The 18,091-nt window shown below is 41.6% G+C and overlaps 2 long non-coding RNA genes across 2 annotated transcripts; one reads left to right on the forward strand and one right to left on the reverse strand.

Moving 5' to 3' along the window:
* Positions 1 to 1,389: 1,389 nt before the first annotated feature.
* Positions 1,390 to 17,533, reverse strand: LOC134807461 (uncharacterized). The gene is made up of 2 exons (XR_010147979.1): positions 17,094 to 17,533; positions 1,390 to 1,726 (listed from the first exon to the last, which is right to left on the reverse strand). It is a non-coding gene; the product is annotated as an uncharacterized LOC134807461 (long non-coding RNA).
* Positions 13,862 to 15,662, forward strand: LOC107967434 (uncharacterized). The gene is made up of 2 exons (XR_001707823.4): positions 13,862 to 14,611; positions 15,120 to 15,662. It is a non-coding gene; the product is annotated as an uncharacterized LOC107967434 (long non-coding RNA).
* Positions 17,534 to 18,091: the final 558 nt, after the last annotated feature.

An 18,091-nucleotide genomic window follows, 5' to 3' on the forward strand; every position in this document is an offset into this window, starting at 1 on the left:
AATAATGAAGACTGTTCCAAGCCAGCTAGGATGCACGGCCACTCTGTGTGTAACTATTCTAGATGTTTTACATGTATTTCCTCATTTAATCTTCATTACAACACTTGAGGTAGTTACTGTTGTTATTCCCATTTTACAGATAAGGAAACTGCAGCATAGACAGATTAAATAATTTAGTTAAGGTCACACAAGCAGTATTTGGGGAAGCCAGGATTTGAGTCCAGGAAGTCAGGGTTCAGTGCTCATGAATATCCTGATATAGAATAAAATATTTGTAGCTGAAAAGAATGAACCAGACATATCCTCTCTGATATTCTCTGTTGTTTCAAGTTCTCTCTATCAGGATATTCTGAAAACGGGTTATTCACTGTTTTCCTCCATAAAGAATAGCATAACTACATGACTCATTAATAGCTCTGTCCAAACGAAAGAAAAATCTGAGAGCAATTTGGAGCTTAATGTGAAATGGTGTACTCACAATAGATTCATATATTAGCTCATTCAAATAAATCTATTCTAGGTATGGGTAAATATAAAAGCAGATACAAATTAATGGAAAGCAATTTTATGTTTAGCATACCAAACAGTTAGCTTTTCATTGAGGACTGCTCAGGCCTCAAACTCTCTATGTTTTGGGGTTGCTATCTGCCTCATGATGCAAAGTGGAGGGTTTGACTTCCGGGAGGACAAAGCCATTTTCTCCTCTGAGAAAGCCTCCTACATAGTTGCCTTGTGATTTTCCAGGAATAGGAGGGCAGGGAGTGAGGCCTCATGAGTCTGGGCTTTCGGCTGAGGTCGAGAGAGAAGACAGGGATGGTAACCAGAAAATTTAGAGTGGATGTAGCAACCTCCAGAACTCATTGCTGTCAACTCAACCTGGGCATCATGACAAGCAGAGAAGTGGATTCTTTGATAACAATAATAAAAAGAGTTCAACCCTCCCTCCCCCAGCCCCAAATACCAGATATTTAGATTATTCTGGATGATATTTTTACAATACTGACTAAAATTCTTTCCAACAAAATATAAGGTCCATTATATGTGACACATTTCTAAGGACATAGTTATCTCAAGTATAGAATTGATGTGGAGAGAAAGGGGAGTGAGACAGAGTAAGGAAAATTTATTCCATTTTTCCACTATTAGAGCCTAACACAATCATTATCTCAAGATTATGAGTGATTTTCTCTGGAAATTTTTGAACTTTCTCTGGAAATTTTTGTTGGAAATTTTTTCTAGAAAATTTTGTTTCTCAGTCTGTCAATGTCCAGATATCTCAATAATGAAGATATTAATACCCACATTCATAGCATTGTTATTTTTTTGTTAACCATTACTCAAAATTATATTTGTCCAAGACCTTCAGAAAACATATGTCTGGCTCAGGAGAAAGCACATGACATTGATATTTAATATTTAATACACCAACAGACCACAAATTTTAAGCTTCCAACATTTTTACTTGAATTATGCTCACGTATTTTCTAGAGCTTTGAAAGAACACGGAAACAAATAATAGACAACGGCTTAGTCCTTTCCCCTCACTTAGAATCTTAGCAGAGGAAGTACAAATGAAAAAACATACATCTTTGTGTGTCACTAGAGTTCCAAGTGAAGAGGGACAACATGGTAAATTTTGGAAGGTTCATGAATTTTGGAGTCAGACTTTCTGCATGCAGGCTATGCCGTCTAATTTGTTTTTCTCATTAATCCTCTCTTTCTTCACCTACAAAAATAACGATAAAACGTTTTTCATGACCTTAGTAAAGTGATCAAGATTAAAATAACCAAAGTACATATATATCCACATCAAGAACGTCCTGATAGGGTGCACTGGAAAGAGCACACAATCTGTGGCATCCTTCCCAACAGTGCTTGAGCTCAATCTATTGATGAGAAAACCTCAGACAAACACATATTGAGGGGGCATTCTGCAAAATAACTGATGAGCCCCTTTCAAAAGTGTCAGAGTCACAAAGACAAGGAAGAGCTAAGGAACCATCACAGGTTGGAAGAGACAAAGGAGACAGGACAACTAAATCCAAAGTGCAATCCTGGATTGGATCCTGAAGCTGAGAACTGATGGGAAAATTGGTGACATTCAAAAAAATGTCTATATTTACTAGGAGTATCATACCAAGGATAATTCCTTCATTTATTTTATTATTATGTACAGTATGTAAAATATTATTATTTTATTATTATGTACGATATTAACATAAGGGAAAACTGCATAAAGGGCAGAAGGGAAGTCTGTGCTATTTTTGCAACTCTTTTATAACTCTAAAGTTATCTTTTCTAAAAAGCTTATTGTGGAGACTTTTAAAACAAAATATTCTGTTTTAAATCTGCAGTTTGATTTTTAATTTTGCTGCTCTTCATAGGCTCAGTTTGTTACATCAGTGAGCCTGAAAGGCTATTTCGTTTGCAGGAACTTGTCAGCATTACTTTTTACTTCTTTTTAACTTTTCTAATTTATTCAGCCTCTTGGGCCAGGCAATTATTTGAACTGCCAGAGGTGTTGATTTTGTTGACAATCCAAAAACAGAATACAACTCCATGGCTCAGAACTTTTCTAAAGTATCAGGTTTAATAGGGCATTAACCAGCCCCTGGAGGTTTGCATGCTTCCAAACATATTTTTCACCTATTGCCTTGGTACTAATTGGAGGCAGGTGCACAGCCAGAGGCCATTAACTTCTCAAGGCCTGTAATTTCTGTTTGCGAGTGAAAGGAGAGAAAAGTAATAACAATATTAATGAATGAACGTGAACTTTTTATCATAGCAATAAAAACAATATTGCCTTTAGGAGATGCCAACTTTGGCATCTGGTCTCAATGGGGTGTTAGGAGACCTGTTGCTCAGCACAATCAGAAAGTTGCTAAAGTTTGTTAGAGTAGCACCTGCTCCCTGTCACTGTTCTCGTGGTCCACATCTGATGCTTCAACCAAGACCCTCTATCATACCGTGTCCATTTGTTTGCCAGGCACCCTCTAGCGCCGCCTCTGGTGGATCACCACAGTTAGCTCACCTTAAGAGATAACTGTTTCTTGTTACTATGTAACATCTGTCCTTCCTACTAACCTAACTCTACCTCCATGACCTCATATGAGGCATGATTTTGTTAGAAATTAACGAAGACTTCCTTTTATATTTTCAGCTATTATATTTTAGAGAAGTCTTTCAAACCAAGAGAAGTGGATTAATGGTAGGATTAAATTCACTCTGACAGGTGGGTTGAGGCAACTCCACCCAGAAATTTTTTATTCTGTGGATGTCTATCCCAGGAATGCAAGAATTTGAATGTCCTATATTTATAAGGTTGTCATTGATTACCTGAAGATGAGCCTAATGACTTACCTGCTGAGCAGACCTTCCGAAATGTTTTGTTCAGTAAACATGAAGTTAAGTAGATTTTGTATAATTTATAATTACTCAGAAATCCAAGGATTTGGTTTTAGTTGTTAATATTGCCCAGATATTCCTAATTTATGTTTTTCAGTACTTAAAAAATAGAGGACCAGATGTTTTAAGATAAATTATCTAATAAGTAACCAAGACACACGCAGTTCTGCGGAGAGTTTCTGGACTTTTTAGACCCTTAGAAAACTGAGTGCAATATACTCCAAAGGTTACAATTATAGAGAAATAAGAAAACTTTTGTTCATCAGGTTTGAACTCATCATTTTAATAATAATATAAATATAAAATAAAATATAAAATAAATATAAAATAAAAAATAACTGATTTGGCCAGGTGTGATGGCTCACACCTGTAATCCCAGCACTTTGAGAGGCCGAGGTGGGTGGGTCACCTGAGGTCAGGAGTTCAAGACCAGCCTGGCCAACATGGTGAAACTTCATCTCTACTAAAAATACAAAAATTAGCCAGGCATCGTGGCGGGCACCTGTAATCCTGGCTACTTGGGAGACTGAGGCCAGAGAATTGCTTGAAACTGGGAGGCGGAGGTTGCAGTAAGCTGAGATCGCATCACTGCACTGCAGCCTGGGCAACAAAAGCAAAACCCCATCTCAAAAAAAAAAAAAAAGTAACTAATTTAACCTAATCACACATTTAATTTGTGGTCCAGATATAGCTAGAATCCATAACTCTAGATGGTCAAGTGTGCTTTCCACCGTAGTGTGCTATTTTTTTTTAACCAATAAAATAGTTCTATGAGATGAACTAATCAGAGCCTGAAGCTCAAGACAATGGTCTGAGGTCCTGGAGTCTGAGTCATAGATCAGGAATTTGCTGAGCAAGCAACCTAAATAGTGAGATAAAGAAAATTCAGAAATTAAATTGAGTAAACAGACCAACACTGATGACTGAGAGAGAAAGCTGCCCTGCTTCTTCCCTCAGTGGATATTTTTGGGGACCATTTGCTATAGCAATGTGGCGGCCCCCATAGAGGCAGAGTAAGTATAGCAGATGCCTCGCCTGAGCAGGCAGGTGCCTGAGCAGGAGGAGTAAGGCCTTCAGCACATCTCCACAGATGGGGACAAGTCCCTGCAAAAACACTTTCTTTGAGCCTAATGACCTCCCTGCATCCTTAGGCATCATGTGGCATCATTTCCTGCCACTGAGTCATAGCCACTTGTGTCCACGGAGTCTGCAGGGCGGTGCAGGAATGTGGCTGGCCACATAAAGAAGGAGTACATTAATGTTGCTGGATTTGGAGATCTATTTATTAAATGCTCACTTGTTCCAGAGTATTTTGTCACTTGATGAGGAAAGACTATTATGACAAATAATGAAGATTATTTATTAGAACTTACTCTGTGCTAAGCACTCTTCAAAATACTCTACAGGTAGTGGCATACACGGTTGGCCTATGCAAGAACCTTTTTCATTTCCATTTCTTCTTTGTTAGCACAGCCTCCCTTCTAAGAAAGAGGCTAAAAAGGCCACGTACATCCATTCACAGCCTCCTTTGTATGAATGACCATGTGACATAGCACATCATAAGAATTAGCACTCACACTTAACATGTGTCTGGCACTGTTCTAAGCGCTCTGTCACATATATACATACATATGTAATCAATCTTCATATAAGCTCTTGATGTGGATACTATTATTCCCATTTTATAAGTGAAAAATTAACATATAGTGAGGCTTAAGTAACATGCCCTGGTCACATAGTCAGCGGTGGAGCCAGGATTCTATTTCAGACAGTGCAGCTCTAGAATCCCAGCTTGGAGCTAGCACAATGTTGACTCTCAGGAAGGAGACAAAAGGGGAAGATTTGTTGGTAGGAATTCTGGAAAAGGGTTTTCTCTCTGCCCAAAACAGAAAGATGTAAGAGAAGGCTGCTGTCCTCCTTACTTCCTAGTTTTTAAGACTGAAGTGTTGCAGGTGTGACACTTGAGGCCACAGCATCCTGCAACCATGCACGTGGCAGCACTCGGGACACAGGATGAGGTTACAGTGGAAAGATGTGAAGCACTTGGATTCATTTGACATCAAGGAACCACCCATCAAACTCTCAGGCCATCTTAAACTAACGTAATGGGAGATAAATGTTAACAGGTTTTTAACATTTATTTTTAAAGCCAATTTGGTTAGATATTCTGTTTTCTACAGCTAAAATTAGTTAAGAGATCATCTTCTGTTATTTAATCCTCAACCCAACCTTACAAAAAATGTATTTTTGTTATCCTTGTTTTACAAATAAGGGAGCTGAGGTCAAGAGTTTAATGTATGCAGCTGTTGATTGGCAAAGCCAGGATTCGAATAAAAACAGTCTTTAACCAGCATGCTATGCTACTTTCTGTCAATGTCTTCATTCAAAGACCACCAGGAACACACCTGTAGTTAAACAAGTTGTTTTTTTTTGCAGTGAGGGAAAATGCATGCCATGGAGGACCTTGTGGTGCTTCATAAGAGGGTGTTAGAAATAATTTATTATAGGATTTGGGCTGATGTTAGGTAGTTTGGAGAGGGTTTAAACAAGCAGGGTTTTGTTCTGGATTGGATGCCGTGATGGTTAATATTATGTGTCAACTTGACTGAATTACATGCCCAGACAGCTGGTAAACATTATTTTTGGTGTGTCTGTGCGGGTGTTTCTGGAGGAGATGACCTTTTCAATCAGTAGACTGAGTGGAGAAGATTACCCTCACCAATGTGAGTGGGCATCACCCAATCTGCTGAGGGCCCAGGTAGAACAAAAAGGTGGAAAAAGGAGGAATTTACTCTCTCTCTTTCTCCTTGAGCTGGGGCTCCATCTTCTCCTGGCCTTGGACATGGAGCTTTGGTTTCTTGGGCCTTTGGACTTGGAGACTTACACCAGCCTCCTCCTACCTCCCAGCCCTGGGGTTCTCAGGTCTTTAGCCTCGGACTGAGAGTACAGCATCAGCTCCCCTTGTTCTTAGGCCTTCAAACTCAGGCTGAATCACACCCCTGGCTTTCCTCATTCTTCAGCTTGCTGATGGCAGCTGATGGGACTTTTCAGCCTCCATAATTATGTGAGTCAATTCCCCTAAAAAGTTTCCTTTTCTATATCTCTTTATATTCTATTGACTCTGCTTCCCTGGAGGGCCTTGACTAATGCAGATGCTGTCAGGAAATGAGACTAATTCTACCATTGAGTATATTGATAAATCTTTTCTAGAAGGAAGAATAGCTACAAGAAGTCTGAAGCTTTATTTGGTAAAGAAACAACACTAACCCATAGTAGTCAGAATAGGAAGATGTGTGGTCATTTTGGTGGTTTGAAAAATGTTTATGCTTCTCTGCTTTTATTGTGTGTCCATGATTGCGAAGTAGTCTTGTTTTCATCTTGCTCCTTGTCTGAGGTTGGTGTTCTGTGAAATTTTTCTGCTGCACAGGACAAGGCCATGGAGAGGTCCTCTGAGTGTCAGGTTAGCTCCCAGATGTCAAGGGATGCTTTTCTCGTTCTTGTTTATCCATTTTCAGAAACTGAAGTTTTTTTCTTAAGGTGAGTTTTTTAAATACCATTTTAAGATGTTTTAAAATTTTGCTTTGCTTTGGTACTTTTAATACATGTAGCAAACATCTTCCTAACAATGATATTCATTTTCATACTTTCTTAATCTGAATATGCTGAAAATAATTTGAGATTTCTTAATCACGTAGGGTCATTGTTGTAAAAGATGTTCTCTAAACACAGTTTAGAAATACAGTGCAATGGATACTGACATGTATATGATTGTTTTTTCCTTGACTATTTAATTCCAGACTGAGATAGTTGTATATTTTGATTTCTCACTATTATCGGCTTTCTTTTCACTGATGTCACTTTTTGGTTTTTATATTTTTTTCCCTTCAACCTCTTTAGACCTGCTGTATCTAATCCACTGTGAACATGAAAACTGTAAGGCCAATTACATCTAAATTTAACATTATGCTTGATTAGAGACCATAGACAAAGTTCATGGAGTTTGTAAGATTAAAAACAGTTATGAAGTTGGAGCATGGTACTGTAGGTAATGGATCCACTTTAAGAAATTTCTGTTTGAGGCGCAGTGGCTCATGCCCGTAATCCCAGCACTTTGGGAGGCTGAGGTGGGCAGATCATGAGGTCAGAAGATCGGGACAATCCTGGCTAAAACGGTGAAACCCCTTCTCTACTAAAAATACAAAAAATTAGCTGGGTGTGGTGGTGGGCGCCTGTAGTCTCAGCTACTTGGGAGGCTGAGGCAGGAGAATGGCGTGAACCTGGGAGGCAGAGCTTGCAGTGAGCCAAGATCGCACCACTGCACTTCAGCCTGGGCGACAGAGTGAGACTCCATCTCAAAAAAAAAAAAAGGAATTTCTGTTCGAGACCGGGTGCGGTGGCTCACACCTGCAATCCCAGCATTTGGGGAGGCTGAGGCAGGCAGATCACTTGAGATTGAGAGTTCGAGACCAGCCTGCCCAACATGGTGAACCCCATCTCTACTAAAAATACAAAAATTAGCTGGGCCTGGTGGCGCACGCCTGTAATCCCAGCTACCCTGGAGGCTGAGCCATGAGAATCACTTGAACCCAGGAGGTGGAGATGCAGTGAGCTGAGATTGTGCCACTGCACTCCAGCCTGGAGGGCTTGCCGATGCACAAGAACCTTTTTATCTACACCCTGCTGTAAAAGAAGTTCACTAGACACATTTCTGGCCAAACCATCTACAAAAGTAGCTGTTTGTACTGATTCAGTAATAGATGCTACAGCAACACTAGCAGTTGCTAGGATGACTATGGCTGAGACTTATAAAGGCTACAAGTGTAACTGTGAATCTCTTGTGTCTGACCTGGAACAGGGCACGTTCTAAGGTGTCAAGGGCAGAGGAACCTTGCCAATCATGCGTTAAACTGACTAGTAGGAAAGCCTCAGATTGTCTCCTCAATACCATGACATTAGGAATATTTAAATTAGATATAATTAGAGATACAAGAGGCAAACCAAGCCTGTCCCTGCACTCAGGTCACAAACGTGGAGTTTTGGGGTGTAATAGAAATATTGGTTCCCATAAGGAAAACATATGGATGGGTAGTGCAAGTCAGGCACTGATCAGTGTCATTATGGAAAACGGTCATAGTATAGTTGTGACTAGAATTATGATACGTCCCACACCAGATGTTAAGGGGGGTGCTGAGATGTCCCAGGTGCCATAAAGTGTCTTGAGGTGGGATGGACTCTACTTGGGGTCTGAGATATCCCATCCCCCCTTCAGCCCAAATTATAGGGGAATGGGACTTGGCTATGAAACTATCATTGATGCCATGATAGACGCAGACATCAGTACGATCGCCCTGCAAATGGCTGTGGGGGTTCCAGTCTAAAATGTTATAATTGCCTAACTGGAGGCTACGAGCCTGTTCCCCATGACAGATCTCCCAGCTAAAGTGGAATCCATTATTTTCCTGGCTTTGTTCTTTAGCACAGGCAGGAATGTTTGGGAGAGTGGTATTGATTGCATTGGCAGTTTGAGGCTACCTGGAACTAAGGCTGTTAAGGCATTTCCTTTGCCATGATGTAGCCATAATTGTGTTTGGGCAGGTACACAGTAAGGGTTAGAACTTTTATAATTTGCATACAGTGGGAGGATAGCAGAGTGATATGTAGTGTTACCTGGCACTTAGTCCCATGTGTGCTATTAATGAGGGACCCCACTGCGGGTAAATCTATCCCTCCCAGCCAAGCAATTATGTTATTAGAGGCTGGGAAGCAGGTGTCTGCCCAGGTGGCAGGGCAAAAGAAAGCCGTATCTAAGATATGAGCCCAACAGAGTATAGCAGGTACAGGTTAAAGACAAAGTGAGAGCATAAAAAGAATCAATACACTACGCGAGTTGTGATGTACAACAGAGAGCATAGCATGCAACAAATTATCTGGAGTGAATGGTGTCTGTGTCCAGAGCAGGATTTGCTCGGCCTCCTAAGTTATCCTCTTCAGGATCCCCTAGGTAATATCTGGGGCTTGTGTCATCCGAGGAAGCCGCATCATCCAGGGCTGTTGGTCCTGTAGGGTCATTTTCTTCATTTCTGGTACCGGGTTGGGTCCTAGCCACGCCGCGGTATGCTTTGATGCGTCGTGCTGGAATCCAGAGAGGACCCGAGGGGGTGTGAACACAAACATATCCTCTCCTCAACGTTAACAATTCATTTGGACCACACCATATATTACTGTTTACGTCTTTCCATAAAACTGCATGTTTTACATCTTGAGAGGTTTTAGCAAAGTGCTTTTCTACAGCTGATTAAAATTTATCATCTAAATTTTAAAAATTAAGGGTAAATAAGGCTTGTGCTAGTAGTGTTGCAGGGTCCTTACTCATATTCCCACTTTTTTGTTTTCTGAGCATATTTTTAAGGATGGAATGGATACATTTTACTATGGCCTGTCCTTGGGGGTTATACGGGATGCCTGTGGAATGTTGGATGTTCCGCGTGTGACAAAATTGTTGAAATTGTGAGCTGGCATAAGCCAGACCGTTGTCAGTTTTCTTTTTTGTGGGCCACCCCGTAAATGCAAAAGTTAAAAGAAGATGTTTAATGACATATCGGGTGGACCCTACAGGAAAGGCATGAGCGTTAATTGAGAATTGGTATCAATGGATACATGTACATATCTAAGTTTTCCAACTTCAGGGATATGTGTAACATCTGTTTGCCATAACTGATTAAGTTCTAGTCCTCTAGGGTTAATACCTGTTGAAGGAGAGGATGTACCTGTGAGCTGGCAATCTGGGCATCGTAGGATAATTTGTTTAGCTAGTCTCTGGGTAAAGTCGAAATTGTTTAGATAAGTTTCTCCAGTTTTGGTGAAAAAATTGATGTGACTGGGGGGCTTGGTCAAGCAGTGATGTCTTAACCTGTAGGTCTGATTGATCATTGCCATATGCCAATGGGCCAGGCAGTGAGCTGTGGGCTCGAATATGTGTGATAAAAATAGGATGTGTACGTTGATCTAGGAAATGCTGAAGTCAGAGAAAAAGTGCACACAGGGTGGGCTCCAGAGCGGACTTAATGAGGGCTGTGTAAAGGTTCTGCAATAAATTAAACAGAGTAAGCAGAGTCACTAACAATATTGATGGGCTGAGCAGAAAAAGTTTCCAAGGCCAATATTAAGGCTCCAACCTCAACTTTTTGAGTGCTAATAAATCCAGAACGAGTGAGGGAATTATGCCGTCTCCACCAGACAGCTGCTTTTCCATCTTTACCAGAGCCATCAATAAACAGTGTTAAAGCGTTAGGTATGGGGGATTGATCTATTTTTGTAGGCAAAACCACAGAAGTACGAGATAAGAACTGAAGGAGTTTGTCAGCAGGAAGGGCATGCTTTATATGGCCTGTGTAATCAGAGAGTGCTATTTGCAGGTCCATAGATAAGGGCAATACTGCTTCAAATTGCTTTTTACTTTAAGGAATTCTGATGATATTAGGGTCATAACCTAGTAATAGATTGCCTTGTCTGCAGCCTAAATAGATGACTTTACTAACTAACTGGATATAGGGAGAGACTGTTTTAGTCCCAGTATGTGAGCAAAAAACCCATTCTAGGACAGCCCTGGGGTCATCTGTCCTATTAACCCTGTAGAGGTGTGTTTAGTGGGAAAAACAAATAATTGAACTGAATACCATGGATCAATGCAATCTAGTTGCCTCTAAGAAATAGCTTGCTCTATCTCTTCAATTTCCCTTTGTGCTGCAGGAGTTAAATACCTAGAGAGTCTAGGGCAGCATTGCCTTTTAAGATAGACAACAGGTTCTGTAACTTATCAGTACTTATGCCCAAGGTTGGGCGAAGCCAGTTAATATCACCTAGTCGGACTATTTCTGATAATCGTTCAAGGTATGTAAGTTGCCAATATTTAATTTAACATTTTGGGGTCTTACTGACCGGGTAGTTAGTATATACCCAAGATATTTCCAAGGAGAGGAAATTTGTACTTTTTCAGGTGCTACGATTAAACCTCTTAACTGTGTATTCCTTATGACAGAGGCACGTAACTTTAAAAGTACTGGCTCTGTTGGGGCTGCTAGTAAAATATCATCCATAAAATGAATAATCTTGCAATTAGGAAATTCTTTTCTACTGGGCAGCAAAGCCTGATTTACATGATACTGACACATGGTAGGACTGCTCAGCATTCCTTGGGGTAGCACTTTCCAATGAAATCGGTGAGCTGGCCTTTCATTATTGATAGCTGGTATTGTAAACACAAATTTTTCTCTGTCCTGTTCTGCAAGGGGAATAGTATAAAAACAGTCTTTTAAGTGAATAACAATTATAGGCCAATCTCAAGGAATCGCTGCAGGGGAGGGGAGCCCCTACTGAAGGGGCCCCATAGGTTGCAAATTAGCATTGATAGCACGCAAGGCGTGCAAAAGTCTCCATTTACCAGACTTTTTGGGGATGACGAAAATGGGCGAATTCCAAGGGTTGTTTGACGGTTCTGTATGGCCGGCTTTTAATTGCTCCTCAACTAATTCATGGGCTCTTTGCAATTTCTCTCCCTTTAAAGGTCACTGTTCTACCCAAATAGGATTTTGAGAGAGCCACGTCAGGGGTAGGGGAGAGATAATAACAATGGCCATTATTAGAAAGAGGTCTGCAGAGTGACCGCAATTAACCCTCTCGTAAATGGGCTGGTGGCACCACCTACTGGCCTGCAGGTCAAACTGCACAGCTCAATGTAAAACCTGCAGAGAAAAGTGCACCTGGCTATCTATAGAAGCAAAACAAAAAGACCCTACCCAACATTTCCACAGTCACGCCCCCAGGGGAAGGGGAATAATAGTGGGAAAAAAAAACATCAAAATGAAAATAAATTTAAAAATAAGAAGTGTCAGCTTCCCCAAATGAGAAGAAACCAGAGTAAGGATTATTGCACCATGAAAAATCTGAATGCTGTGACACCACCTAAGGATCAATAGACCTTAACCAAGATGAACACTCAGAAATGACAGATGAAAAATACAAAGTATGGATTGCAAGGAAGCTCAGTGAGATCCAAGAGAAGCTTGAAAACCAACACAAAGAAACCATAAAAGCAATCCAGGAGATGAAGAGATAGATATCTAAAAAACAGAAGTTCTAAAAATGAAAAATTCACTTAAAGATTTTCAAAATATATTTGAAAGCTTTAATAATAAATTAGGTCAAGCAGAAGAAAGAATTTCAGAGCCTGAAGACTGCTCTTTCAAATTAACTCAGTCAAATAAAAATAAAGAAAAAAATAATTTTTAAAAAATGAAAATTCAAGAAATATGGGATTATGTAAAGTGACCAAACCTATGACTTATAGGCATTCTTGGAAGAGAAGAAAAGATAAGCAACCTGGAAAGCATATTTAAAAGAATAATTCAGAAAAAATTATCTAATCTTACTAGAGAAGTAGACTTCCAGGTACAAGAAAGTCAGAAAATACCTTTAAGATACAAAATGCCACTGCACTCCAGCCTGGGCGACAGAGCAAGACTCTGTATCAAACAGAAACAAAAACAAAACAAAGATATGCTTGCAAAAATATGAAATGGCAGATGCACATGGTTATTTGCACCATTATTTTCAAAAGTCAAACTGGAGCACCATCTGAATATTCGTCAAATTCAGGACTGATGAGGCAGAGCAACAAAATGGATTATTATGCAGATATACAAGAGAATGCGGAAGCTCTGTAAAGTAGGGTGTGAACTCCAGGACACAGGGTGAAGTGAAGAAAGCAAGGTGCAGAAATTGCACACAGTATGCCATCTTTTGTACTGGGGAAAGGAATACAAAGCAGCGGGGAAAGGAATGTGTATGCATGTATATGTAAATACAGTCATTAAAACTGAAAACAAAGTGGCACAAATAAACCTAATTCCCTATCGAGTTGGCATTGCTGCCTTAACCACACAGAGGAAAGTAACTGACTTCAGAGCACAGTATCTTCACTGTATTTCTTCAGTATGATATAATCCAAAGACACAAATACTGCATAGACATCTCAATGTCACTTGAAGTGAAATAACATAAAAATGGGAACAGACTCCTGCTGCTGCTCCAGAAAGATGAACATGAGAAAGGGACCATTATCTCTAATGTTTTCTCATGTAGAAAATGCAGGGAATAGCTTAAATCGAAGTTCAGCTTTGGGAGCTGATAATTGAGTGAAAGGCTTCTTCCTTGATTGCCCTGGGAAGAAATCATTTTTGGTTTGCAAGACCATGAAAATGAGACAATAAATACAACAAATGAAATACTTTACACTCAAAAAATATTTTTAAAAAAACAGACAAAATATAGAAAATAAGTATAAGTAACACATTCAAAGAGACATTAAACGACATTTTATTAATTTTAAAAGCTATCGATTATAGAAATAAAAATTTGCCGTATGAAATTTCCGTCCTAAGGGTCGGCCCAAGTCCAGGACCTGTCTGGGAATTGTGGACATATCGGTAGGACACGGGCAAGGATTGCCATCTCGCTCAGCACCTGTTTCCATGAACGATGAGAATAACCCATCTCTCCTGTTTTAAGTGTGATTTGTCATATACATCAATAGGCATCTTGGCTCAACATACGAAAGCCCCTTTCCACAGAGATAGCTGCCTCCAGCCTGAAGAAGTTGCCACAGGAGGTAGAAGGAGGTCCCTTGCCCACGCCTGGGAGACCCAGCCAGAGTGGACAGGGAGGCGGCCCGGGCCGGGGTGCCAGACTCAGCAAATAAACACAGCACTCCCAGGTAACTCTGAATTTCAGATAACCAACGAATAACTTTGTATGATACTATATTTGTACTCAAAAGTAACTCGTTTATCTGAAATTCAAAGTTGACGGCGCATGCGTTACTGTATTGTATCTGGCAACGCTCCACCTTGGTTTTCCTAGCGGGGTTTGTGGAAGAGGCTCCCCCTGCCCCGCAGGTGCCGCCCCGAGGAGGTGGAGGAGGAGGAGCCGGGCACTGACTGGGGACCCAGGTGAGTCTAGCAACTGACAAGGCCCAACGGTCAAAACCGCCTCAGTAATGCGCTCGTCCAAAGCACGCACTTAACGCTCAATCCTGGTGTCGCGTCCCGTTGCCAGGCAACGAAAGCAAGCGCTGCAAAGACGAAGGGGAGCGCCCAAGGATGAGGAACGTTCCAAGACACTGAGTGATTTGCTGAAAATCACACATCTAGTAAGTGGCAGAATCAGATAAGGAAACTGCAGCATAGACAGATTAAATAATTTAGTTAAGGTCACACAAGTAGTATTTGGGGAAGCCAGGATTTGAGTCCAGGAAGTCAGGGTTCAATGCTCATGATTATCCTGATATAGAATAAAATATTTGTAGCTTAAAAGAATGAACCGGACATATCCTGTCTGATATTCTCTGTTGTTTCAAGTTCTCTTCATCAGGATATTCTGAAAAGGGGTTATTCACTCTTTTCCTCCATAAAGAATAGCGTAACTACATGACTCATTAATAGCTCTGTCCAAATGAAAGAAAAATCTGAGAGCGATTTGGAGCTTAATGTGAAATGGTGTACTCACAATAGATTCATATATTAGGATGGAAGGGTGCGCGAGATCATTTCTCCTGGATAGACAGACCCCCACTCCTGGGGGGGGGGGGTCACTCCTTGATTGAAAAAGAATGTTGCTAATTATACTCATGTTTGTCTTATGTTATTTACTAATTCTAGAATGCAAAGCCAGAATGCGAGCAGTGACCACCACACTTGACCAATCTGTTGTTGCACACATTTGTACTCTTCAATCAACAAAACCTGATGCAAAAAACAGAAAAGGGGGAGATGTACATGCATTTTCCCTCACTGCAAAAAAAAAACACAACTTGTTTAACTACAGGTGTGTTCCTGGTGGTCTTTGAATGAAGACATTGACAGAAAGTAGCATAGCATGCTGGTTAAAGACTGTTTTTATTCGAATCCTGGCTTTGCCAATCAACAGCTGCATACATTAAACTCTCGACCTCAGCTCCCTTATTTGTAAAACAAGAATAACAAAAATACATTTTTATAAGGTTGGGTTGAAGGTTAAATGAAATAACAGAAGATTATCTCTTCACTAATTTTAGCTGTAGAAAACGGAAGCCAATCAAAAGAGCTCCCAGTCCAAAGCTGGAACAACTTGAACAACAAAATAAATAATGTAGCATTGGATTACAAACCAACCATAAAACAAATATCCATGAGTCTATACTGATGTCAATAAATGAATAAATGTGGGAAAATAGACAAATCTCCTTTCTCATACAGAAGGATTCCAAATAATTTGTGTAGATATTTCACTTTTAACTTGTTCTGTGGCTATGCATTAAGTCAGGATTTCCTTTCTTGCATAAGGAGGACAGGGAAGTTTATTGGACAGCATGTCAGTTCTCTTCACTCCATGTAACAACAAAATGAGGAAATTATGAAATGGTAAGCATCAACACAAATAGGCTGGCCATGGGGAAATAGGAGAGTTTTTAAAAAATGTTGTTTCGTTTTGTTGGACCAAATATCTCTAGTTTCTTCAAGGCATAACTCATCCCCCAGTTTTTCCTTGACAATATGGAGCTCACCTCTGCACTCTCATAGCCAACTGAACTCATGGCAGGATGCCATGTTACTTGGGTTAATTTCTGGAAAGCTTCTACATACCTATTAGGGCCATCTGAAAACCTGCCAAGATCCCCCTTAGTTTGCAATAAATCCTGAAGAGAAAAGGGCACCTGGATCTTAACAGGGCCATATTCATCAGGCATCTGTTGTAGGGGCAGGAGTGAGACTGGCACCTGCCTAAAATGAGGATTTCTAGAGGTACCTAGAGGTATCTCTGGGGCTTGCTTCCCTATTTCCTTGGGATTGCCCCTTGTAACCTCTCCTGAGATGGCCACTAGGAGGGCTGAATCAATCCTACAATGTTGGCAAAGATCCGGGTTAACATGCAAGGCAAAGAAGGCCTGCACATAAGGGACCTAGGACCCTTTGCCCTCATGTTTACAGAAAAGCTTCCTTCCTGAGGCAAGGCTTCTCTTCTGTGCCTCAAGGTGCTTGGCACTAAGTTGGCAACCAAGTAAATTACAAGAACATTTTCACCACAAATTTACATACAGACACCAAGACACACCTTGCTACATCTGTGCTACTCCTACACTTTTGATGACCAAGCCAAATGCTCATTCTACCCAGTAATATCTCTGGCTTGCAACAACATCCTTTACATTTAACATCGTATATGAAAGAGATAGGAACCATGATAGCCATGAAAGAAAGAAAAGAACAATAGGAAAGGCTGAAGGTCCTAGTGCGGGCACCCTAATGGGCAGTTGGGAACTGGAGTTAGTCCAGGAGCCTTTGAATAACACCAAAGTGTAGCCTTGGCCAGATACCCTCAGTTGCCCCAGGACCTCCTTCCAGTCCCATGAGATGGCTAGACCTCCAGGAAGGGAAATTGGGTTAGAACAAAGCCAACATTCCCAACACCTGAGGTTGATGGGGGATTGACAGTGTCCCTCCCCAGCAAGCCTGTCCTTCATGTCTTAAGTTCTGCAGCTGCACTAGTTGCTTTTAACTGCTTGACAGAAGCCTGGTATTTTTCTTTCATTTTGACTATTGTGGAGTTTAGAGACTCCAAAAGAAAGGACAGAAAGTAGATCCACTTTTACTCACCCTTTTCAGATCCCAGATGAGCCTCCAAAATGTTACAGTGTCACTGCCAGTGGTGCCAAATCCTGCCTATGCAGACAAGTGGAAGGTGAACAAGACAAAGAAGAGCTTTATTGAGTGTTACAGCTCAGAGAAAATCCACAGTGGGTTGCTCCTCTCTGTAGGCAGATCATCCAATCAAGTGTCCAGCTCTCAGCAGAGAGGAGGCTCTGAAGAGGGTAGCTCCTCTCTGCCCACTGGTTGCCCCATTGTCTGCTGTTCTTAGCAGAGCGGAGACCTTGGAGAGGGTGACTCCTCTCTGCAGGCAGTTCATTCAATGTCTCTGCAGGTCTCTGAAGCTCTCACAGAGAAGGTAGCTCCTCTTTGCAGCTGGTTGTCCAGTCCTCTCTCAGTCCTCTGTCCTCTGCCCTTCTCTGGCTGAGCCCAGGGCTTTTCTCTGCCCTCTACTTTACTCTGGCTGAGCCCTAGGCTTTTATGGACCTCAGATGGGAGGAAGTGCCTGCCGATTGGTCCATGGCTGGCCATGGGTGGGCCCAGAGGAGATACCACATGTCCCCGCTCCAGTCTGTGGGACTGGCAGCCGGGCCCCCAGCCTTCAAGGCTTCCCTGGCCTGAAGGAGAGGCCTTACTGGGGACCACCCCCTTCCACCCAGGAATCTGTGCACCTCCCCACTGCCATTTATGGTCCCTGGCTCAGCTGCAACCCCACCCCGAGATTGAAGCAGGTGGTGGGAGAGAAGAGAGGCCAGGCAGTGGAAGCATATCCCCTCAAGCCTGCAGGGACTGGGGGGCCTTCCCAAGGCCTGATGGTGCAGGCTGCAGAGATGCCTGGCCCTGTGCCTGGGAGGGTGGCTGCAGAGGCATCCGGGGAGCTCCCACCCTACCAACTCAGAAGGGGTGGGGGTCCCACTTGTCCCCAGCTCCTGCCTGTTCTGTGGATTAGGAGGCCCAGGTATGTAGCCATGGGTGGGGCAGCTGCAGCTGCACCTGGGAGGGCAGAT

This window comes from Pan troglodytes, chromosome 10 (genome assembly GCF_028858775.2).
Source record: "Pan troglodytes isolate AG18354 chromosome 10, NHGRI_mPanTro3-v2.0_pri, whole genome shotgun sequence".
Lineage (NCBI taxonomy): Eukaryota > Metazoa > Chordata > Mammalia > Primates > Hominidae > Pan > Pan troglodytes.